Source organism: Phocoena sinus, chromosome 9 (assembly GCF_008692025.1).
Source record: "Phocoena sinus isolate mPhoSin1 chromosome 9, mPhoSin1.pri, whole genome shotgun sequence".
Taxonomy (NCBI): domain Eukaryota; kingdom Metazoa; phylum Chordata; class Mammalia; order Artiodactyla; family Phocoenidae; genus Phocoena; species Phocoena sinus.
This window is the reverse complement of record NC_045771.1, coordinates 76,168,011-76,193,788: the sequence shown is the minus strand read 5'-3', so window position 1 is coordinate 76,193,788 and position 25,778 is coordinate 76,168,011. Positions and strand designations below refer to the sequence as shown.

General features: G+C 41.0%; 1 protein-coding gene and 1 non-coding gene across 2 annotated transcripts in view; one reads left to right on the top strand and one right to left on the bottom strand.

The window, feature by feature from the left end:
- The window catches only part of IGF2BP3 (insulin like growth factor 2 mRNA binding protein 3), a 141,039-nt gene that overhangs the window by 58,721 nt on the left and 56,540 nt on the right, over positions 1–25,778 (top strand).
- Positions 2,569–2,676, bottom strand: LOC116759950. The gene has a single exon (XR_004351610.1). It is a non-coding gene; the product is annotated as a U6 spliceosomal RNA (small nuclear RNA).

Genomic DNA, 25,778 nt, shown 5'->3' with positions numbered 1-25,778 from the left:
AGTGTTTCTTTTAAGTTTTTTCTAGTCTCTACCTACTAGATACCAGCAGCTCCCTGCCTGCCCAAGTTGTGATTATCAACAATGTCAACAGACATTGTCAAATATCCTCTTGGGGACAACATCCCCAGTTGAGAACCACTTTCCGGTAAGTAATGTGTTATTTTTCTCTGGCTGCTTTCAAGGTTTTTCTTTGTCTTTGATTTTCAACAGTTAGTTTATGATATGTCTGGAGATAGATTTCTTTGGGTTTATCTTGTTTGAGGTTGTAAAGGGAAAGAACCCAGTTTTCCTCCTGTGTCGGGAGAAACCCAGTTCTTTCCTATTATGTGTTTTTTCTTCCTGTGTGTCTCCTTTATTACTCAGAACACTTCACTTCTGTCACTCTGGTCACCCAATGTGTGGCGATGTTTCCCTTCAACAAGCAATTCTCTGCAACACCAGCTGGGCGTCCTACAGTTTTAACTGAATTTTTAACACTTTCTACCTGGAGATAATGTTAGGTCCCACAGGTTAAGGGCCTGTAGTCTCAGTAGTCCCAGAAGACGACATCCTGCCCTCGCCTTGCACGTGTCAGTCACAAGCCTGGGTTATCATCACCTGTGCTTCTGACCAACCAGCTATAGATAGAAGGTTCCAAAGACCTCGCTCCTTGGGTTTGACTGATTTGCTAGAGTGGCTTACAAAACTGAGGGCAACATTTACTTACATTTACCAGTTTATTAAAGGATATAATAAAAAATACAGATAATCAGTCGGATGAAATATATATAAGGCGAGGTCTGGGAGAGTCCTGAGTGCAGGAGCTTCTGTCCCTGTGGAGTTGGGGTACATCACCCTCCCTGTGTGGATGTGTTCACTCACCTTTAAGCTCTGTGAACCTGCTACTCTTGGGATTTTATGGAGGCTTCTTCTTGTAGGCATGATCAATTATTAACTCCATTTCCAGCGCCTCTCCCCTCTCTGGAGGACAGGGCATGACGCTGAAAATTCCAGGCTTCTGATCATGACTTGATCTTTCTGGTGACCAGCTCCCAGCCAGGAGCCATCCAAGAATGTACCTAGAGTTTCCTCAGTAGAACGGGAGATACACCTAGTGCTCTTATCACTTAGGAAATTACAAGAATTTTAGGAGTTCTGTGCCAGGAAGAGGAGGGGTTGCAGCTGGGAGACCAATATATGTATTTTCTATTATCTCACAGGGGTTCATTGAACTTCTTCAATCTATAGGTTTATATCTTTTGCCAAATTTGGAGAATCTTCAGTAACCATATATATTTTTTAACATCTTTATTGATGTATAATTGCTTTACAATGTTGTGTTAGTTTCTGCTGTATAACAAAGTGAATCAGCTATATGCATACATATATCCCCATATCCCCTCCCTCTTGCATCTGCCTCCCACCCTCCCTATCCCACCCCTCTAGGTGGTCACAAAGCACTGAGCTGATCTCCCTGTGCTATGCAGCTGCTTCCCACTAGCTATCTGTTTTACATTTGGTAGTATATATAAGTCCATGCCACTCTCTCACTTTGTCCCAGCTTACCCTTCCCCCTCCCCGTGTCCTCAAGTCCATTCTCTACGTCTGCATCTTTACACCTGTCCTGCCCCTAGGCTCATGAGAGCCTTTTTTTTTTTAGGCTCCATATATATGTGTTAGCATACCGTATTTGTCTTTCTCTTTCTGACTTACTTCACTCTGTATGACAGACTCTGGGTCCATCCACCTCACTTCAAATAACTCAATTTTATTTCTTTTTATGGCTGAACAATATTCCATTGTATATATGTGCCACATCTTCTTTATCCATTCATCTGATGATGGACACTTAGGTAGCTTCCGTGTCCTGGCTATTGTACATAGTGCTGCAATGAACATTGTGGTACATGACTATTTTTGTGAATTATGGTTTTCTCAGGGTATATGCGCAATAGTGGGATTGCTGGGTTATATGGTCGTTTTATATTTAGTTTTTTAAGGAACCTCCATACTGTTCTCCATAGTGGCTGTATCAATTTACATTCCTACCAACAGTGCAGGAGGGTTCCCTTTTCTCCACACCCTCTCCAGCATTTACTGTTCGTACAATTTTTGATGATGGCCATTCTGACCATTGTGAGGTGATAGCTCATTGTAGTTTTGATTTGCATTTCTCTAATGATCAGTGATGTTGAGCATCCTTTCATGTGTTTGTTGGCAATCTGTATAACTTCTTTGGAGAAATGTCTGTTTAGGTCTTCTGCCCATTTTTGGATTGGGTTGTTTGTTGTTTTGATACTGAGCTGCATGAGCTGCATGTAAAGTTTGGAGATTAATCCTTTGTCAGTTGCTTTGTTTGCAAATATTTTCTCCCATTCTGAGGGTTGTCTTTTCATCTTGTTTATGGTTTCCTTTGCTATGCAAAAGCTTTTAAGTTTCATTAGGTCGCATTTGTTTATTTTTGTTTTTATTTCCATTTCTCTAGGAGGTGGGCCAGAAAGGATCTTGCTGTGATTTATGTCATAGAGTGTTCTGCCTATGTTTTCCTCTAAGAGTTTTATAGTGTCTGGCCTTACATTTAGGTCTTTAGGAAATATGGAACGCTTCACGGATTTGTGTGTCATTCTTGAGCAGGGGCCGTGCTAATCTTGTCTGTATTGTTCCAATTTTTAGTATATGTGCTGCCGAAGTGAGCACTTCAGTAACCATTTATTCAAAGATACGTTCAGCAAATATTTTTCTTTTTTCCTGTCTTTCTGAGATACCGATATAACGTAAATTAGGCTTTTGGTATTTTCCCACAGGGCTTTGAGCCTCTGTGCATTTTTTCTCTCAGTTGTTCAGATTGAATAATTGCTATTGATCTGTCTTCGTGAGCAGTGACAATTTCCTTTGTTGTTTCCAGTCTGCTATTTTGTTCATCCAGTGAGTTTATTTAGGGTTATTGTGTTTTGGTTCTAAATTTTTATTTTTTATACCTACTGTTTCTTGGACATTTTCTTTCTGTTCTTTCAAGAGTGCTCACCCTTTGTGGAACATTTTTATAATAGTTTCTTCAAAGTCTGTCAGATAATTCCAACATCTTTGTCATTCTTGGCATTTGCATTTGTTGATTGCCTCATCCCCTATGAGTTGAGATTTTCCTAGCTCTTTATATAAGTAATTTTGGATTGTACCTTGAACATTATGAATATAATATTATGAGACTCTGGATCTTGGTTCAAACCCTATGGAGAATGTTGATAATTTCATTTTAGAATACAGTTTGACCCAATTGGCTTCAGGCTGCAAGTTGCAGCCAGCCTTCTGTGGATTATGGTTCCAATTTCACTTCATTTTTGAAGCCTTTGAAGTACTCTTTGGATCTGTCTCCTGTGTGTAGTAGCACTCAGTGGGTGGCCAGTTGGGACCTGGGTGATGATCTCTCCCATGGTTCTGCTCTCAAAGTCTTGGGTATGCTGTTTGTTTTATGATGCAAGCATGTGCATATTGGAGCTAAACCCAGGATTTCCTAAACAGCTTCATGCAGTTGCTTTCCTGAGCTCCTCCCTTTGCATGATCCGATTAGTACTTTGATTCTCAAGGGCTTCTCTTTCTGGTTTTTCAGCCAGAAAAGATAGGGCCTTGGTTACCCTGCTTGGTTGTGCACTTCTCATGGCTGCAGTCATGTCTGGGGCTAAGTGGCAGGAAGACAGGGGCAAAAAAGCAATAGGATTCAACCCACCCCATTGGAACCATGGTTCTTCCCCTTCATCAGAGTTTTAGGTACCCCTTTCCTGCTCTTCAAGCCAGAGCTACAGGACTTCTCCTCCAGTTCTGTCTGTGCTCAGTAACAATTTCCAAGTGTTTATTTTTTTGTTCGTTTGTTTGTTTGTTTGCGGTACGCAGGCCTCTTACTGTTGTGGCCTCTCCCATTGCAGAGCACAGGCTCCGGATGCGCAGGCTCAGCGGCCATGGCTCACGGGCCCTGGACCGGGGCACGAACCCGTGTCCCCTGCATGGGCAGGCGGACTCTCAACCACTGCGCCACCAGGGAAGCCCCAATTTCCAAGTTTTAAACTGCCCCAAGTCCAGGCTGGGGCATACCAGAGGGAAGAAGGGCAGAATAAATCATCTCACGTTTGGTGGTACTTTAAATTCCCCGCTCCACCTGCTATCATCTACTTTTCTTTTTTTTAAAACATAAATTTATTTATTTTTAAGTTTATTTTTGGCTGCGTTGGGTCTTCGTTGCGGTGTGCGGGCTTCCCATTGTGTGGTGGCTTCTCTTGCTGTGGAGCATGGGCTCTAGGCGCGTGGGCTTCAGTAGTTGTGGCTCGCGGGCTCTAGAGTGCAGGCTCAGTAGTTGTGCACGGGCTTAGTTGCTCCACGGCATGTGGGGTCTTTCTGGACCAGGGCTGGAACCCGTGTCCCCTGCATTGGCAGGCGGATTCTTAACCACTGTGCCACCAGGGAAGTCCCTTATATACTTTTCAGAGTCTTCAAATAGCTGCGTCATACATTCTGTCCAGATTTTATCCTCATTCCGTGGGAGAAACAGGGTAGACTATCCCCACTCAGTTTATAGTTTTCTTGTTACTTTGAAATTTCAAGAGGTTAAATTATCTCTTGAGAAATAAATGATATTGAATCATTTATTTCTTAAGAATAGAGTAACTATTAAGTAACTTGCTTTAAGGGTTTTTTTTTTTTTTTCCTCTTCTCATAGGTAACCCTTGGTTGAATTAAGGCTGAGCAGGCACTTAGCTATCATTTACAAAAAAGAAGCTTGTATTCAAACTGTCCATGTGATCCAGTACTGGAGATGTGTGTGTAAGGCTAAAAGAGAGAGAATTTCACATTTAAATGTATAAAAGCCTTCACTTTTCGCTCTTTTCCTATTGCTTTCCACCTCTGACATGAATGAACAAAATACTCAGGGTTAACGTGGGGGAGGGAGAAGTCCCCAGGAAGGGGTTTAGAACAGTAAACCAACTGGGAATGGCAGGGCACTCTTAATCCTGTTTCTAATTTTAGTATTGGCAACCAGAGAGGCAGGGTTGCCTCAGTACTCGAGGTATTTTTTCCCCTTTGTATTTTTGTATTGCTGAATGGCCTACTTGGTCTTACCCAAAAATACAGTCTTACTATTTAGAGTTACTCTCATGTGGGGATGAGAAAGGCTGTAATTTTCTGGGGTCTTCCCTAGATGTGTAGTATACATGTACTGACATCTTCTCAGGATTCCTCAGTTGTTGGTTCTTACACACAAAAGGAGGTGTTCAGTTAAGTATTAGTTGAACCGATGAAGTCATATGATGCTTTTCAGAACATGACCATAACCCAAATAGAGATCAGTGTTCATCTTGGTAGATTCTTTCTTGGTCTAATGTTGTTCTGTGTCACACTTCCTCTGTGTACAAGTATGTGTAAAAAGACTTAAAATCGTTTAATTAGCTTAGTTGGATTGATTGATGGTAGTGAATTGATACTTCAGTCTTTTTTCTTTTTAACAAGTCCTATATTTGATTTGTCCATTTTCACTCATTTTTAGGCTCACAGTTACATTCCTAGCTCTTATTCCCCTCTTTTCTTTACTACTCTGCCTTTAAGTTTTAGATCAACTTAATAGCCTACACGTGGGGAGTCCTGACCATGGCAGGGCAGGATGCTAAACTCTTCAGAAGGAGTCTCATTTGATTCATCCAGTCAACCCTAGATATTGAAAGGAAATAGTGCTATCCTGACTTTAGGGGGTGGAGGGGAGGTAGCTGAGAAATGGAGAGACTTGCCTAGGTTTTACAGCTAACATTGGATGAGTGGGATTCAGACCTGGCAACCTGACCCTAAAGCCCCCTTTTTAAACTGCAGTAGTTTTGTCATCTCATATGTAAAAATAAGAACGTGACCTCTCACTTCCCCTGCAAGTCTATTTATGACTTGCAACACTAACTTCATCAGTATGTTTTTATTTAGATATACTATAATTTCTTACTATGTGTGACCTATAATGAACACTGAGATATTTAAATAAAGAGACTTGCATTTTCAACTCTCAGACCTGCACCCTCTTTTTGGTTGTTAGCTTGCTTGGTTTTATTGCTTATTTTATTTTTTTTGGCCGCACCGTACGGCCTGTGGGATCTTAGTTCCCTGATCAGGGATTGAAACTGGGTCGATGGCAGTGAAAGCCCGAGGCTTAACCACTGGAACACGAGGGAATTCCCCTGCATCCTCTTTTTAACAAACATTTTCTAATGTCCCAATTACAGTCCTGAAGTGAAATTCACAGAAAATATAATTATATATGTATTTAAATTTTTAAAATTAAAATTTAAAAATCAATATAATGTCCTAGACATACCAGAAAGAAGAAATAAAAGGGAATTCGTTTATACAAAATAATTTTTCGGTACATAAACACTTGGGCATGACCAGAGCTTGAGGCACAGTGAAATGATCAAGTACTTGTACGGTACTTGTATTATTATAGAATAATCCTCAGCAGACCAGTACTGGTGCTAATAATATACAGGTATGACATGGGTGACTCAACGCCGTGTTGCTCTCAGTTAAGTGGTTTTCTATAGTGGTGATAAGCAGGTCAAAATATAATTGTGTATTGATTTACATGGTGGTTGCAGTCTTGGAAGATAGAATACATATTAAAACTGAGCAATAAATACTAAGGGTATATGCTCAGAAAAAATGGGCTTTTAATGTATATATATGTCAAGGACCTTGAAGAGCTGTGCAGGGCTGGGGTGCCTCTGCTGTGTGAGGCTGTCCTGCACAAATCAGGATGTGTGACATATCTGGTCTCTGCCTGTCCAGTGTTCGTGAGGCCCTCTTCCCCCACCCCAAAGGACCCACAGTTTTCTAAAACCACCCCCGAAGTGGTCAGGTTTTCTCCATTGAGAATTACTGCTCTAGGTTATTCCTTCCCCAGCTTCATGGAAGGATGAGTTTTCTGTTTGTTTGTTTTATTGTTTTGTATTTTGGCCACACTGTGTGGTATGTGGGATCTTCGTTCCCCAACCGGGGATCGAGCACAGGTCCCCTACATTGGGAGCGTGGAGTCTTAACCACTGGACTGCCAGATAAGTCCCAAGGATGAGGTTTTTTAAATTTCTAATCAATCACTGACATTTTATAAAATGCAAAATTTGTTAGAAAAATAAAATTCTAAAGTCAGTCAAAAACACAAGTCCTGGGGCTTCCCTGGTGGCGCAGTGGTTGAGAGTCCGCCTGCGGAAGCAGGGGACACGGGTTCGTGCCCCGGTCCGGGAAGATCCCACATGCCGCGGAGCGGCTGGGCCCGTGAGCCATGGCCGCTGAGCCTGCGCGTCCGGAGCCTGTGCTCCGCAACGGGAGAGGCCACAACAGTGAGAGGCCCGCGTACCGCAAAAAAAAAAAAAAAAAAAAAAAAAAAACACAAGTCCTGGTCTTTATTCTTAGATTTAGCAGACATAAAATTCCTGGCAATCTGCCATAAAAATTTCTTCCTTTCTCTCTCTTTCTCCCTCCCTCCCTCTCTCTGTCCCTCCCTCTTTCTTTCTTCCTTCCTTTCTTTTTCTCTTTCTCTCTTTCTTTCTCCCTTTCTCTGTCTCTCTCACTTTCTCTTTCTTTCTCTCGCTCTCTCTTTTCCCTTCCCCCCCCCCGCACCGTGCAGCTTGTGGGATCTTAGTTCCCTGACCAGGGATTGAACCCGTGCCCTTGGCAGTGAAAGCACCAAGTCCTGAGTCCTAACCACTGGACTGTCAGGGAATTTCCCATAAAAATTTCTAAATGTTTAATCTCTACTTCTGAACCTACCTTGCCACGGAGTGGTCTCTTTATCTCAGTCTTTCTTTCCCTGAAGTCACCCAAAGTGAATGTATGTATCTGAAAAATTCTTCCTCTTGGAAGATTTTTTAAAAAATAAATTTATCTTATTTTTTAAAATTTTGGGCTGCTTGGGTCTTTGTTACTGCACATGGGGTTTCTCTAGTTGTGGCGAGTGGGGGCTACTCTTCGCTGCGGTGTGCGGGCTTCTCATTGTGGTGGCTTCTCTTGTTGCAGAGCACGGGCTCTAGGCGTGTGGGCTTCAGTAGTTGTGGCGCGTGGGCTTCAGTAGTTGTGGCGCGTGGGCTCTAGAGCGCAAGCTCAGTAGTTCTGGCGCACGGGCTTAGTTGCTCCAAGGCATGTGTGATCTTCCCAGACTAGGGATCAAACCTGTGTCCCGTGCATTGGCAGGTGGATTCTTTACCACCAGGGAAGTCCATCTTGGAAGATTATAGTTGCATTCTCCCTAGCCAAATGCTCAAATGTTTTATTCCCAACACCTCCTTTGTTGTCCATAAATATTACTTTTTACAAAAACTCTTGTTTAATGATGGAAGTGAACTTAACTGCCTTCACTATCAGGGATGCTTTTTTATTCCATGACAGAAATTTGCAGTGTAGTTAACAGGCACATCTCAAACTGGTTTTGATTCCTCGTTAGCTTTATATACGTAAAATCCACTGTGTTTTCTCCATGCACTTCCACAGAGAAGCAGTGACTTTTCCAACCTTAATTTCAGAAGACTTCCTGCAATGTTTTTCATACTGTGAAGAGCCTTAGTGATTGAAAATAATTCTTATAACGAGCCGAGAAGGGTCCTGGATCATAAAATGCCACAAGCAGTTCACATTGGTGATGCTGATGGCAGAACACCCTCAGCAGGGGGCCTGCACCTGCTTCTCCTGAGAATCTGTGGGGAGACTGAAAGTCTCTCCCTGAGAGATTGGATGCTTTTGGCACAGTGACTGAATCTTAAATGTGACCAGCTTGTTCTTCCTACTTTTGGGTTACTCTGGAACAGCAGAACAGTTGTCTGATTTGTGTAGGGACCGTCCTTCCAGTGTGAGTTAAAAATCTGAGTTTTGATAGCATCCTGAATACCTTCCCTCCTCCGGCTGCCTCTTCACATGCGGTCCTTCTGCTGTGATGCATACAATTGGCTTTGGCCTGTGTTTGTGTAAGTGCCTATGGGGTGGACCCAGGCACAGAGTCATGAGGTGGGTATTGAATTTGTTCTCGAGTGAACTGGAAATGCTTGGGCCTTGAGGTGTTTCTTACAATTTTTGGTGCATGTAGCAAGTGCAGTTTGGTGGAAGGACATGATTCTATTGCCTATCTTGCTTTGTAAGGCTGGGTCAGCCTAGTTGGAACAGCCCCCTGTGGTTGTGATAGCTGTGTGGCAGAGGTAGTGGTATGCTTTAGGAAAGCTCTGTTGACAGCACCAGCTCTCAAGATGTGTATCCTGAGGAGCAGGACACAGTCAGCTGAGGCTCTCTGAGACCAAAACCACCTGTTCAGATATAGCTCAGATACATTTTGTTTTTTGAGTTCTACAGAGTTGAGATGTGTTCATCATCTTAGATAGATTTACCTATGTATGATCAGCCAAAAAAGCAATAGAATAATTCGGGTGGAGAATTTTTGAACATTGTCTTGTTCCATGATCCTCCATCCTAGAGAGATGGGATACAGGAGACATGAATGCTTTTTCAGTTGGTCAGTTCCCATGTGCCTCTCATACACACTGAGAACATGTTTAAAGGTGTATACTTTTTGTCACGTGTTCCATAACCACCAGTCAGTAATCTGATATGGTGTTTAACTAAAGAAATAACAATTTGTTCCAATGTTGGGGGGAAGACTGGTTCATCTGGCCTTAGTGGGTGCTGTGGACTGAATGTTTGTCTCCCCAGAACTTATATGTTGAAGCCCTAATCCCCAATGTGATGGTATTAGAAGGTGGAGCCTTTGGGAGGTAATTAGGTCATGAGAGTAGAGCCCTATGAATGGGATTAGTGCCCTTATAAGAAGAGACACAAGAGATGCTTTCTCTCTGCCATGTGAGAATATAGCAAGAAAGTGACTGTCTATAAATCAGGACGAGGGCCCTCACCAAGAACTCAACCAGGCTGGCACCCTGATCTTAGACTTCCAGCCTCTAGAACTGTGAGAAATAAATTTCTGTTGTTTAAGCCATCCAGTCTTTGGTATTTGTTACAGCATCCTGAGATGACAAAGATGTTGGGGAAGGTGTCAACATGTGGTATCTTCTTTAGGAAATTTATTTTATAGCTGAATTTTTTGTTTAACTTTTATTTTATATTGGAGTGTAGTTGATTTACAGTGTTGTGTTAGTTTCAGGTGTACAGCTAAGTGATTCAGTTATACATATACATATGCCCATTCTTTTTCAGATTCTTTTCCCATATAGGTTATTACAGAATATTGAACAGAGTTCCCTGTGCTATACAGTAGGTCCTTGTTGATTATTTTATATATAGTAGTGTGTATATGTTAATCCCAAACTCCTAATTTATCCCTCCCCCGACACTTGTTTTTGAAGTCTGTTTCTGTTTTGTAAATAAGTTCATTTGTATCATTTTATTTTTATATTCCACATATAAGTGATACCATATGATATGTGTCTTTCTCTGACTTACCTCACTTAGTATTGTAATCTCTAGGTCCATCCATGTTGCTGCAAATAGCAGTATTTTATTCTTTTTTGTGGCTAATACCCCATTGTATATATGTATCACATCTTCTTTATCCATTCCTCTGTCGATGGACTTTTAGATTGCTTCCATGTCTTGGCTAATGTAAATAGTGCTGCAATGAAAATTGGGGTGCATGTATCTTTTCGAAGTATGGTTTTCTCCAGATACATTCCAGGAGTGGGATTCCTAGATCATATGGTAGTTCTATTTTTAGTTTTTTAAGGAACGTCCATACTGCTCTCCATAGTGCCTGTACCAATTTACATTCCCACCAACAGTACACGAGGGTTCCCTCTTCTCCACACCCTCTCCAGCATTTATCGTTTGTAGACTTTTTGATGATGGCCATTCCGACTGGTGTGAGGTGATACCTCATTGTAGCTTTTTTTTTTTTTTGCGGTACGTGGGCCTCTCACTGCCGCGGTCTCTCCCGTTGCGGAGCACAGGCTCCGGACGCGCAGGCTCAGCGCCATGGCTCACCGCGGCATGTGGGATCTTCCCGGACCGGGGCACGAACCCGCGTCCCCTGCATCGGCAGGTGGACTCTCAACCACTGCACCACCAGGGAAGCCCCTCACTGTAGCGTTGATTTGTATTACTCTAATAATTAGTCATGTTGAGCATCTTTTCATGTGCTTTTTGGCCATCTGTATGTCTTCTTCCTTAGGAATTTTAAAGTGACTTTTAAAATTCTGTAGTTTGAAAGTTTCCAAATATACACATATAGAGAAAATAGTATAATGAACCCCCACGTACCCAGCTTTAAAGATTATCAGTATTCTTGTTTAATCGATATCCCCTAATTTTGTTGGTTTTTTGGACTATTTTAAAGCAATTCAGGGGGTATTGCTGGCACAGAAGATTTGTTTTACATGCTCACATAAATGTAGGTATATTAGTTTCCTCTTGCTGCTGTAAGAAATTACCACAAACTTGGTGGCTTAAAACAAGAGAATTTTACTTCCTTACAGTTCAAGAAGCCAGAAGTCTGAAGTCAGTCTCAGAGGTCAAGGTGTTGGCGGGGCTGGAACCTTCTGGAGGTGTGGAGGAGAATTCATTTACTTGCCTTTTCCAGTTTTTAGAGGCTGCCTGTATTTCCTGCCTTGTAGCCTCTCCTCCAGGTTCACAGTGCATCACTCCGATCTCTACTTGTGTTGTCACGTGGCTTGCTCTCTGACTTTGATTCCTCTAGTGCCCCTTTTATAAGGACCCTTGTGATAACATCCAGCCCGCTTGGATAATGGGGGATAACCTCTTAGCTCAAGATCCTTAATTTAATCACATCTGCAGAGTCTCGTTTGTCATGTGAGGTAACATTCACAGGTTTCAGGGATTAGGAAGTAGACATATTTGGAACCATTATTCAGACTGCCATAGTAGGACCACACTGCAGTCAGCTCTCACATGTCAAATAAATGGTAGGGCCATGATCTCAAGAGTGGAGACTGTAATCACAGGGAAACACATGAAGATTAAGCTCTTCAAAACCTAGCGAGATTTCTATTCAGAGTACAGCTTGTCATTTTGCACAGCAGATGTGCCATTCCTGTCAGAAAATGAGGAAGAAGGAGGTACGTGTTGGTGAATAACTGATGCCTTTTCGTACATAACGGAAAAGATAGCTGCAGTCCAACATCAGATTCAAGGTGATACTGGTGCGTGCTCCAGCTCAGGCTTGACCTTGTCCAGCCCACAAAACTGTGGACCTAGGGTCATTTTTATCTCTCTTCCCTGAGCTGCAGAGTCTAGCGCCTCCTTGCCTCTGCTTCTCTTGTTATAAGCCTTTATTGAACTTATTTGCGTCCCTACTATGTGCTAGGGCTGGATCTGCTGCATGCATTTTCACTAAAGGTTTCCAGTGCTTTGTTTATTCTCCGCATAAATTTGAAGATGTGTTTTCATAGAATATAAGGAAGAGGTGATGGGGCTTCCGTGTCTGAACATCAAGCCCCAGAAAGATGGATAGGAAGACAGGGGGCTTTGTGCAAAGGTGACTCAACCATACGGAGCCTTTTTCCCATCTGTGGAAAAGAGGTTAACAGTATGGTCCTTTCAGGTTCACCATGAGAACCAGCAGATAACACAGGTGCCTTGCCCCATAGTTTATTATGAATTAATAAACTTCTTCAATGGATTTTGCCCTTTGGCTGAAATTTTCATCCTTTGGTTCTGCTATAGTGAAGTTAACTTTACTTTCCCTCAACCCCATCACCCTCTTAGTTTCAGGGCTTTTGCGTACATGTTTTCTCTGCCTATAATCCATTTGGTTCTTTCTGTTTTTCTTAATTCCCATTATTAGCCTTTAACTCAGATGTCGTTTCTTCCACAAAGCCTTATATTTTTCTGCCATACCTGGATTAGGTGTGTCCCCTATATTTCTCTTATACTTAGCACTATAGCACCACTCAGCACTTGATATTTTAATTGCCTTCTGACTTGTTTCTATTCTCCCATCGGACTCTAAAATTTAGGGGCCAGGGGCTGTGTCTTCTCCCGTGTTGTCATCAAAGACACAGAACAGAGCGTGGTATAGACGAATGGTCAGTGTTCACACACATTTCTTGGTTGGAAACGTTTTCAACTCTGTAATAGATTAAAAAATTTTTTTTCATAGTTTGCTGGATTTTACGGGGGTTGGGGTGTTAGGAGGGATGGATAGGGTAGGTAGAAGAAAATAGGATATAAGTTTTTTGTCTCAGGTCATTGAGTTTGCTGAAGGAGAAATCAATCACTGAAGTGTTCTAAAAAAAAAATTGGTGTGGTGTTGTTTGTGGATTGTGGGGTGGGGGGGGAGGAGCAAATTGAAATCTTCCTCCAAGCTATGTTGGGCTCTTTGCTAGCAGAGAACAAGTTGTGTTTTAGAGAGAAATCTGGTATTTTATCTTGCTTTGGCTGCTTGTTTTATGTTATAAGTAGTTCAAGTGTTTTTGGTTAGTTTTTCCAATAATGTTTTACCTTAAAATACAGTTTTCTAGTTTTTTTTTATAACTTTAAAAAAAATTTTATTTATTTTTGGCTGTGTTGGGTCTTTGTTGCTGCGTGCGGGCTTTCTCTAGTTGTGGAGACCGGGGGCTACTCTTCATTGCGGTGCGCGGGCTTCTCATTGCGGTGGCTTCTCTTGTTGCGGAGCACGGGCTCTAGGCACGCGGGCTTCAGCAGTTGTGGCACGTGGGCTTCAGTAGTTTTGGCACGCAGGCCTCAGTAGTTGTGGCATGCGGGCTTCAGTAGTTGTGGCTCACGGGCCCTAGAGCACAGGCTCAGTAGTTGTGGCGCATGGGCTTAGTTGCTCCGCGGCATGTGGGATCTTCCCGGACCAGGGCTGGAACCCTTGTCCCCTGCATTGCCAGGCGTATTCTTAACCACTGCGTCACCAGGGAAGCCCCCATCTTTCTATTTTGGGTAAAAATTCAGTTTCTTATTTTTTTCTTTTTCAAAGAAAAACATCAGACCTTGTGTTGAAGAAATGAGTCACAGGGAAGTTGGAAGCATCATTGAGTGATGCTCCCTATGGCTATGGCTGTTACTGAGTGGGCTGTGTTCCCAGATGCCAGCCTAATTAGATGGATTAATGCTAAGTCCTACTAAGTTTACACCCATTATTACCTCCACGTTCTCCTTTCTCAGCAAATTTGGTGCCCATCAGCTCTGAGCATGTTCTGTGCGCTTCCAGGATTCCAGTATTGTTGAACACTACTTGAAGTCGCCCAGCTGAACAAATATTTCTGATTTTAAATACTCTTCATGACTTCTTTTCCATAAGACATGACTTAATCATGTTTCTTTCCTGCTTAATTAAACGTGGGCAAGTCTTTGATCAGACACAGCTTTATTTCTGTATGCTAGAAATTTTATCCTGACTTGATATTAATTAATGCTTGTTTAATAAGAACCTTTGCTCATATGCTTCCCTCTGCTTCTAGAGACCGAGCTTTATAGTACACAATAGAACCTTACTTTCTGCTGGATGCAGCTTGGTGTTGTCTGTTACTGAGCTTCAGGGTCACCTCTACCTTATAGTGGGTTTTTTTTGTTTTTTGTTTTTTTTGCAGTACGTGGGCCTCTCACTGTTGTGGCCTCTCCCGTTGCGGAGCACAGGCTCCGGACGTGCAGGCTCAGCGGCCATGGCTCACGGGCCCAGCCGCTCCGCGGCATGTGGGATCCTCCCGGACCGGGGCACGAACCCGTGTCCCCTGCATCGGCAGGCGGACTCTCAACCACTGCGCCACCAGGGAGGTCCCTCTAATTCGTTTTTTAAATCAAACAACCCATATATACATCCAAAAAAAATATGGTACACACACAGTGTAAGATTCATTGTTTGTTCAACTTGCCAGAAATTCATGAAAACATGCATAGATTTGTTTACCCCTTGCAATAACTCTACGGCCTCTGAAAAATCCAATCCAATGATTGAGGATCAATGGTGGGAAATCCATGATACTTGGGTTGCCATGCCTCTTCCTTTCCACAGCAGGAGGGACTCTCTGAAAGATACTCTTTTCCCACTGAGCCTAGATTAAGCCTCAGAATCCTTCTTACACTGTGCTCTAGATAGTCACAACCAATTGTTTGCAGCTGGAATATGAGAAGAACATTGTGTGTCTCCTTGGACAAGATGATCTTTTAACCTATTATCCACTATGACTTCCATAAATCCTATTTGGTTCTGCTCTCTTGAGCAGACGCCTTCCTCCTTCACATATACAAAGCCTCCCACTATGTGAAGAGGGCTCATATAGGGGGTACGTTGTTTATCTGAGATGCACTTTTCCAGATCGCTCAAGTGTCCCTCCTCTGTTTCGCTCTTCTGACCCCTCACAGCTTGTTTCCTGCTGGGGGTGTGGTTTCTGAGTCTCTGAGAGTAGGGTTCAGAACTGAGTATAGTGTTCTATATGGATCTGCACTGTGCTTACTGCAGTGTAGGACCTTTCTTCTCCTTGACATTTGTTCAGTTAGGGAAAGATTACATGCCCACATTCCCTGGATATGAGACTCACATTGATTACAATTGAACTAGCTTTTAGTTATTAAGAATGTTAAAGTATTATTATTTTTATTTTTATTTTTTTGCGGTACGCAGGCCTCTCACTGTTGTGGCCTTTCCTGTTGCGGAGCACAGGCTCCGGACGTGCAGACTCAGCGGCCATGGCTCACGGGCCCAGCCGCTCCGCGGCATGTGGGATCTTCCCAGACTGGGGCACGAACCCGCGTCCCCTGCATCGGCAGGCGGACTCTCAACCACTGCGCCACCAGGGAAGCCCTGCCTTCTTCTTTTGAGGCTTAGCCAAGCATTGGGAGTTATTCTCAGGTCAGTGAGGAAGGTCCTGCAGGTCTGCTTTCTTTTTGGCTTTGGCCACATCTGCCATACTGTAGGCAGTATTGGCCAGCATTTACAATCAAGCAGCAACTGTGAATGTAGAGAAGAGCATTGTCTTCCTTTTTTGTATGTCCCCCCCCCCACCCCCCCAAATCATTTCTGGACTTGAATACTGTCTCTGTATTTTTGTAGGGCTAGCTAAGTTGGTCAGGGAGTGTAGCAGATGACACCGGTGTTGTGCATTTTAATCCAAATGCACTGTATTTTATGTCGTGAATATCCTAGAATGGTCACTAATGAGATTTATTGTGTTTTGTAGCTTTGTTTACAGATGCTTAGCAATGTACTTGTTCTTGAACTTAAATGCATTTGAGAGTAAGGGTTAGAAGTGGTGGATGATGGACATTCACATGTAAGACCAGTAACATTCTGAGGCAAGTTCTTACTCATCTTTATTTTATTGGTCTACTTTCTACGTGTTATAATTTAGTCAGCCACAGTATGTCTTCGGCGTGTCTAGAGACAGCTGTTAGTGTTGGCTATTTTTTACTTCTACCCACAGAAGTGTTTTTTTGTTTGTAATTTTTACTTGTTTATTTATTTTTGTTTGCGGTACGCGGGCCTCTCACTGTTGTGGCCTCTCCCGACACGCAGGCTCAGCGGCCATGGCTCACAGGCCCAGCCGCTCCTCAGCATGTGGTATCCCCCCGGACCAGGGCATGAACCGGTGTCCCCTGCATCGGCAGGCGGACTCTCAACCACTGCGCCACCAGGGAACCTGTTTGTAATTTTTGAATGAAACATTTCTCTCTTATCCTGCCTGGTTTTGGTGATGTATTTGATTCTAAAGAAGGCCTTTGTAATACCTTGGTCACTGTAATGCAATTACCAGTTTTGTATTTTGTTGGGGGCTCAGTTCTGAAGGAGTTAGAAGTGGATAGCATGGGCTTCCAGTAATAGGTCTGGGATTAGTAATGTCTGAGTGTTTTTAAAAGCCCATCATATTGTCAGAGCTGTCCTTGAAGCCCCTGGAAAGTGAAACCGTTGTGGAGAGGACCATCCTCCATTTGTGAGTGACATATCTTATGTCAGTAGCCACAGAGTTGAGATAAGAAAAGGCACATATAAACCCAAAGTAACAAACAGCTGTGAAGGTTTTAGGCTTCTTTCCAAAAACGAGAGCCTGTGCACTATAAAATTGTGGTTTGGCATCTGTGTACTGCACACACCGCCCTGAGTAGGGATGGAAGGGGGTAAGGGTGGCTGTGTGCTTTCAGATTCTGTATTCAGCTCTAGCTAGCATCAGAGCCTGAACGAGGGATTTCGTTCATGTGCAAAAATGGGATGTCCTGGAGGGGTTGCTTGTTCCCTGAATCTTCCAACTGGCTACTCCTGATAGAGGTGTGGTGGTTTGCCCCAATCTCGTGGTATTTGCTTGCCTCTGGCTCAGTGGCTTCATCCTTCATGTCCTGGCCAGTCAAGGGACAGATCAACTCTTTTTTTCACTTGGTATTTTGATTTGAGCTGCTTTTTTTCAGAAGCTGCTGTTAAAGGAATGACTTAAATACCCGTCCCCCCATTTTCAGATTCACTGGGTAAAACTTGGAAAGTAAAGAACAAAATAGTTTTAGTATACCTTTTATATTCCTATGTAGGAATATACTACATACATTGAATTAGCAGGTCAGAGTGTGAATTTTTAGGCCATTTGCTGTTAGAAAACTGATGTAGAAGTTTTGTGCTCCATTATACTTCCCCCATGAATAGATGAGACTAATTGTTCACCCATATCCTCTCCAGCATAATTCATGTTAAAATAATATAAAATCTTAGCTAATTTTACCTGCAAAAACTAGCATTATTGGGCTTCCCTGGTGGTGCAGTGGTTGAGAGTCCGCCTGCCGACGCAGGGGACACGGGTTCATGCCCCAGTCCGGGAGGATCCCACATGCTGCGGAACGGCTGGGCCCGTGAGCCATGGCCGCTGAGCCTGCGCGTCCGGAGCCTGTGCTCCGCAACGGGAGAGGCCACACAGTGAGAGGCCCGCATACAGAAAAAAACAAAAACAAAAAAACCCCCAAAAAACTAGCATTATTATTTCAACTGGCATATATACCTGACTTTGACCAATAGTGAAATTTTTAAAATGCATTTTAATCATTTTTAGCTGTCAGTTCTGTTCATGGCCCCTTTCCTCTGACTATGTCTGATGATACTTTTCACACTTGTTGGGCAAATGGTACTTATAGTGTGTCAGGATTAAAGATTTATCATCCAATTTCTTTGTTTCTTTTTTCCATTTCTGTAGGATTACAATTTTTAAGAAGTGGTATCTATCCTATTGTATGTAATTTAATTTCCTGCCTTTGTTTTTTCCCTCTTAAACCTTAGACAAAGAACAATAGAAGAAATTCAAAAACAAAGAAAAAAATGTAAATAATGATAGGAACAAAAAAAAATGAAATAGAAAAACGAAGATATAATAATCAACAAAGACAAACATTTCTTTGAGAAAACTAATAAAGCAGATTTGTCTCTGGTAAGATTGAGGAAGAAAAAAATGTTAAGGCACAAATAGGTAATTTTAATATGGGTGAAACTCAAAACACAAATGTTGAATAGAAAAGAGAAAGCACGGAATACAAAGAAGTTCAAAAATATATAAAACTTAATATTATTTTTGTATAAATACATGTGTGATAAAGCTTTAAAGAAGGATAGGGGAATGATAAGCAACAAAGAATAAGGGAGTAAGAGGGCTTTCCAAAGTGGCTTTGGATCCATGGGTTTGATTTCTTTCTTTTTTTTTTTTTTTTTTTTTTTTTTGCTGTATGCGGTCCTCTCACTGTTGTGGCCTCTCCCATTGTGGAGCACAGGCTCCGGATGCGCAGGCTCAGCGGCCATGGCTCACGGGCCCAGCCACTCCTTGGCATGTGGGATCTTCCCAGACCGGGGCACAAACCCATGTCCCCTGCATTGGCAGGTGGACTCTCAACCACTGTGCCACCAGGGAAGCCCCTGATTTGTTTCTTAAAATGGATAATAGGTATTCAGGAATTAATTGAACTACTTTCATTTCCTTTAATATGTGAAATATTTTGTAATAAATTAAACATTCTATATGTTAAAAAAAAAACACCAAAAAAAACAAAACAAAGGAAACCTTAGAACTTTTTCCTCATGTCAAACATTGGGAGTAAATCTCATTTTCTCAATTTATAACAGTTTAAGCCATATTAGTAAATTTTTTCTAACAGCTTTATTGAGGTATGATTGACATACAATAAATTACACTAATATCTTTAAAGTGTACACTTGGATAAGTTTTGACATAAGTATATACCTGTGAAACCATCACCACCAAAAAAAATAAATAAAAGTGAGCGTAACTATTACTGCCCCAGAGTTTCTTTATGCCCTTTTGTATTCCCTCCTGCCCTTACCCTCAAGCAACTTCTGCTCTGCTTTCTTTCACTATAAATTAGTTTGCATTTTCTAGTGTTTTATATAAGGAGTCATATAATGTATACTCTTATTTGACTTCTTTCAGCATAATTTAAGTTCTACTCAGTTATGTGAATCAATAGCTCATTTCTTTTTATAACTGAGTAGTATTCCATTGTGTGGATATACCACAATTTGTTTATCCGTCTGCTGATAGACGGTTGGCTCGTTTCCTGTTTTGATTACTATTAATAAAGTCGATATGAGCATTTATGTGCGGGTCTCTGTATGGATGTATGATTTTGTGGGGACTCACTTGGACCTCCAGTGTTCATATGAAGCTTATTTTAAACTAAAGACTTTTGAAATTCGACACATGCAGAAAGAAGCCTATTCAGAGCTTTCCTTATCTGACTAAAGGCAGAAACTTCCGGTGGTGAGGCTGCCGTAAATACCCTCTCCAGGGGAGTTTAACTGGCCTGAAAAGAGATGAAGACCACTCTTCAACCACTCTTATGAGATAAACAAACATCATCACAAGCTTTATCTGCCATTTGTATTTCCTATGAAAACTCTTCTCTTCCCTTCTTCTCCCCCAACAAGTTAGGTTATATAAATGCCCATCTTTATTTAGGTAGCCACTTCTTTTGTGTACTTTCAACATGCATATATCAATAAACTTTGTATTTTCTCCTGTTAATCTGTCAGTTGTCAGCTAAATTCGCAGGCCTCCAACCACTGAACCTAAGTTGGGAGAGAAAAAACTTTTTCCTCCCAACACTTTCATTTCTCTTGGGGGAATTCTAGGGGTGAAATAACTGGGTCATAAGGTAAGTACATGTTTAACATTTTAAGAAACTGCCCAGCTGTTGTCCAAAGTGTTGTATTATTATATGTTGCCACCAGCAGGGTGTACAATTCAGTGGTTTTTAGTATATTCACTGAGTTTTGGGACATCACCACTGTGTAATTTTAGAATATATTTTTAACATCTTTATTGGAGTATAGTTGCTTTACAATGGTGTGTTAGTTTCTGCTTTATAACAGAGTGAATCAGCTATACATATATCCGCATATCTCCTCCCTCTTTCATCTCCCTCCCAGCCTCCCTATCCCACCCCTAGAATATTTTCATTACTCCAAAAAGCAACCAGTTAACACTCACTTCTCACTTTCCCTTCACATTAGCCCCTGACAACCACTAATTTATTTTGTGTCTTTATAGATTTGCCTATTCTAGACATTTCATATAAATGGAATCATACAATAAGCGACTTTTTTGACTAGGTTCTTTCACTTAGTGTGTTTCCAAGGTTCTTCCATGTTGCAGTATGTATTAGTGCTTCGTTACTTTTTTCTTCTTTTTTTTAATAAACTATTTTAGATTAGTTGTAGATTTATAAAAAAAAAATATTGAAAAGATAGTACAGAGTTCCCATATACCCCACAGCCAGTCTCCTCCTCTGTTATTAACATCTTTCATTCGTATGGTGCATTTATCACAGTTAATGAACCAACATTGTTGGGTCCTAGTTGATAATGAACCAGCATTGTCGGGTTCTAGTTGATAATAAACTAAAGCTCATACTTTTTATATTTCCTTCGTTCTTAGCCAACGTCCTTTATCTGTTCCTGGATCCCATCCAGGATACAGCATTACATTTAGTTATCATGCCTCTTTAGTTCCTCCTTACTTTAAGTTTTAGTTTCTGAGGCTCTTGTTTTTGATGACCTTGACAGTTTTGAGAAGTATTGATCATGTATTTTGTAGAATGTCCCTTAGTTGGGACATGTCTGAAGTCTTTCTTGTGATTAGACTGGATTTATGGGTTTGGGGAGGAAGACCAGAGAGATAAGATGCCATTCCTATAACATCATATCGAAAGAGTACATACCATCAACATGACATCACTGTTGATGTTGACCTTGATGAAATAGTGTATGTTAGATTGCTCCACTGTAAAGCTATGCCCCACCCCAAACTGCTTTTCATACTGTAGTCCTTGGAAAGAAGTCAGTGTGCATAGTCCACACTTGGGGAGCAGGAAATTATGGTCTGCTTCCTTGAGAGTGGAGTCTCTACATCAATTATTTGGAATTCTTCTCCATGGACATTTATCTGCTCTCCCCCATTCATTTATTCAATCATTTGTACTCATGGATATTTATTTTGTACCTTGGATTATAATCCAATATTTTGCTTTATTGTTCCAGCTTTGGTTGTTGGGAACTTTCAGTTGGCTCCTGTGTCCCTATGGTACCTTCACTCACCATGGTGTGTGTTTGTGGTAGGTTTTTTGTTTGTTTGTTTTGTTTTTAAACACTTCCTTACTTTTTGGCACTAGAAGATATTCCACAATTCCATAATTCTTGCTACAGTCGTAGAATCAACCATTTCTCTAAGGAGGCTTGGCTCCTTTTATTTGAGAATGGTATTAGAAACCAAGATCTGGGCAGTAGGTATGACCATTGCTACTGGGATGCTTATTGCTTCCATGTTCTTTCAGCTGTCACAGTAAGGAAATATGTGTGTATATACTAACCTGTGTATATACATGTCTATAAATATATCTATATGTAACTATCTGTGTTGAGCTAAATATTACTGATACTTGATTCCTTTTAATTGCTAAATATTCCATTGTGTTGCTGTATCGCATTTTGTTTATCGATTCATCAATTGATGGACATTTGGATGGTTTCCACTTCTTGAATATACAAATAACGCTGCTATTGAACAAGTTTTTGTGTAAGCATATAGTCTCAGTTCTCTTGATATAGACCTAGTAGAATAATTATTGATGGAGTTGCTGAGTAATATGGCAACACTATATTTAATATTTTAAGGAACTGCTAAACTGTCTTCCGAAGTGACTGGGCCATTTTACATTGCCCCTAGCAGTGAAGGTGGGTTACAATTTCTCCATATCCTTGCCAGCAGTTATTTTCTGTCTTTTTATTTTAGCCATCCTAGAGTGTGTGAAGGGGTACATCATTATAGTTTTGATATGCATTTCGCTAATTGAACATTTTTTTCATGTGTGTATTTGCTAATCATAGATCCTTTTTTGTGAAGTGCCTTATTTAAATCTTCTTTGAATTTTTGTATTTTATTTATTTTTATACAGCAGGTTCTTATTAGTCATCAGTTTTATACACATCAGTGTATACATGTCAATTCCAATCTCCCAGTTCATCCCACCACCACCCCACCACTCCCCCTGGCTTTCCCCAGTTGGTGTCCGTACATTTTTTCTCTACATCTATGTCTCAATTTCTGCCCTGCAAACCAGTTCATCTGTACCATTTTTCTAGGTTCCACATATATGCATTAATATATGATATTTGTTTTTCTCTTTCTGACTTCCTTCACTCTGTATGACAGTCTCTAGATCCATCCACGTCTCTACAAGTGACCCAATTTCGTTCCTTTTTATGGCTGGGTAATATTCCATTGTATATATGTACCACATCTTTATCCATTCATCTGTCGATGGGCAGTTAGGTTGCTTCCACGAACTGGCTATTGTAAATAGTGCTGCAGTGAACATTGGGGTGCATGTGTCTTTTTGAATTATGGTTTTCTCTGGGTACATGCCCAGTAGTGGGATTGCTGGGTCATATGGTAATTCTATTTTTAGTTTTTTAAGGAATCTCCATACTGTTCTCCATAGTGGCGGTATCAATTTACATTCCCACCAACAGTGCAAGAGGGTTCACTTTTCTCCCCACCCTCTCCAACATTTGTTGTTTGTAGATTTTCTGATGCCCGTTTTGACTGGTGTGAGGTGATACCTCACTGTAGTTTTGCATTTCTCTAATAATTACTGATGTTGAGCAGCTTTTCATGTGCTTCTTGGCCACCTGTATGTCTTCTTTGGAGAAATGTCTATTTAGGTCTTCTGCCCATTTTTCGATTGGGTTGTTTGTATTTTTAATATTGAGCTGCATGAGCTGTTTATATATTTTGGAGATTAATCCTTTCTCCGTTGATTCGTTTGCAAATATTTTCTCCCATTCTGAGGGTTGTCTTTTCATCTTGTTTATAGTTTCCTTTGCTGTGCAAAAGCTTTGGAGTTTCATTAGGTCCCATTTGTTTATTTTTGTTTTTATTTCCATTTCTCTAGGAGGTGGGTCAAAAAGGATCTTGCTGTGATTTATGTCATAGAGTGTTCTGCCTATGTTTTCCTCTAAGAGTTTGATAGTGTCTGGCCTTTACATTTAGGTCTTTAATCCATTTTGAGTTTATTTTTGTGTATGGTGTTAGGGAGTGTTCTAATTTCATTCTTTTACACATAGCTGTCCTGTTTTCCCAGCACCATTTATTGAAGAGACTGTCTTTTCTCCATTGTATATCCTTGCCTCCTTTGTCATAGATTAGTTGACCATATGTGTGTGGGTTTATCTCTGGGCCTTCTATCTTGTTCCATTGATATAAATTTCTGTTTTTGTGCCAGTACCATATTGTCTTGATTACTGTAGCTTTGTAGTATATAGTCTGAAGTCAGGGAGTCTGATTCCTCCAGCTCCATTTTTTTCCCTCAAGACTGCTTTGGCTATTCGGGGTCTTTTGTGTCTCCATACAAATTTTAAGATTTCTTCTTCTAGTTCCGTAAAAAATGCCATTGGTAATTTGATAGGGATTGCATTGAATCTGTAGATTGCTTTGGGTAGTATAGTCATTTTCACAATATTGATTCTTCCAGTCCAAGAACATGGAATATCTCTCCGTCGGTTGGTATCATCTTTAATTTCTTTCATCAATGTCTTTTAGTTTTCTGCATACAGGTCTTTTGTCTCCCTAGTTAGGTATATTCCTAGGTATTTTATTCGTTTTGTTGCAGTGGTAAATGGGAGTGTTTCCTTAATTTCTCTTTCAGATTTTTCATCATTAGTGTATAGGTATACAAGAGATTTCTGTGTATTAATTTTGTATCCTGCAACTTTACCAAATTTATTGATTAGCTCTAGTAGTTTTCTGGTGGCATCTTTAGGATTCTCTATGTATAGTATCATGTCATCTGCAAACAGTGACAGTTTTACATCTTCTTTTCCAATTGTATTCCTTTTATTTCTTTTTCTTCTCTGATTGCCAGTCTAGGACTTCCAAAACTATGTTGAATAATAGTGGTGAGAGTGGACATCCTTGTCTCGTTCCTGATCTTAAAGGAAATGCTTTCAGTTTTTCACCATTGAGAATGATATTGGCTGTGGGTTTGTCATATATGGCCTTTATTATGTTGAGGTAGGTTCCCTCTGTGCCCACTTTTCTGGAGATTTTTTATCATAAATCGGTATTGAATTTTGTCAGAAGCTTTTTCTGTATCTATTGAGATGATCATATCGTTTTTATTCTTCAGTTTGTTAATATGTTGTATTACATTGGTTGATTTGCATATATGGAAGAATGGTTGATTTGCATATATTGAAGAATCCTTGCATCCCTGGGGTAAATCCCACTTGATCTTGGTGTATGATCCTTTTAATGTGTTGTTGGATTCTGTTTGCTAGTATTTTGTTGAGGATTTTTGCATCTATATTCATCAGTGATATTGGTCTGTAATTTTCCTTTTTTGTAGTATCTTTGTCTGGTTTTGGTATCAGAGTGATGGTGGCCTCATAGAATGAGTTTGGGAGTGTTCCTTCCTCTGCAATTTTTTGGAAGAGTTTGAGAAGGATGGGTGTGAGGTCTTCTCTAAATGTTTGATAGAATTCACCTGTGAAGCCGTGTGGCCCTGGACTTCTGTTTGTTGGAAGATTTTTAATCACAGTTTCAATTTCATTACTTGTGATTGGTCTGTTCATAATTTCCATTTCTTCCTGGTTCACTGTTGGAAGGTTATACCTTTCTAAGAATTTGTCCATTTTTTCCAGGTTGTCCAATTTATTGGCATAGAGTTGCTTGTAGTAGTCTCTCAGGATGGTTTGTATTTCTGTGGTGTCTGTTGTAACTTTTCCTTTTTCATTTCTAATTTTATTGATTTGAGTCCTCTCCCTCTTTTTCTTGATGAGTCTGGCTAATGGTTTATCAATTTTGTTTATCTTCTCAAAGAACCAGTTTTTAGTTTTATTGATCTTTGCTCTTGTTTTCTTTGTTTCTATTTCATTTCTTTCTGCTCTGATCTTTATGATTCCTTTCCTTCTGCTAACTTTGGGTTTTGTTTCTTCTTTCTCTAGTTCCTTTAGGTGTAAGGTTAAGTTGTTTATTTGAGATTTTTCTTGATTTTTTTTTTTTTTTTTTTTTTTGGTACGCAGGCCTCTCCCGCCGCGGAGCACAGGCTCCGGACAGGCTCCGGACGCGCAGGCTCAGCGGCCCTGGCTCATGGGCCCAGCCGCTCCGCAGCGTGTGGGATCCTCCTGGACTGGGGCACGAACCCGTGTCCCCCACATCGGCAGGCGGACTCTCAACCGCTGCGCCACCAGGGAAGCCCCCTCTTGTTTCTTGATGTAGGATTGTATTGCTATAAACTTCACTCTTAGAACTGCTTTTGCCACCTCCCATAGGTTTTGGATCATC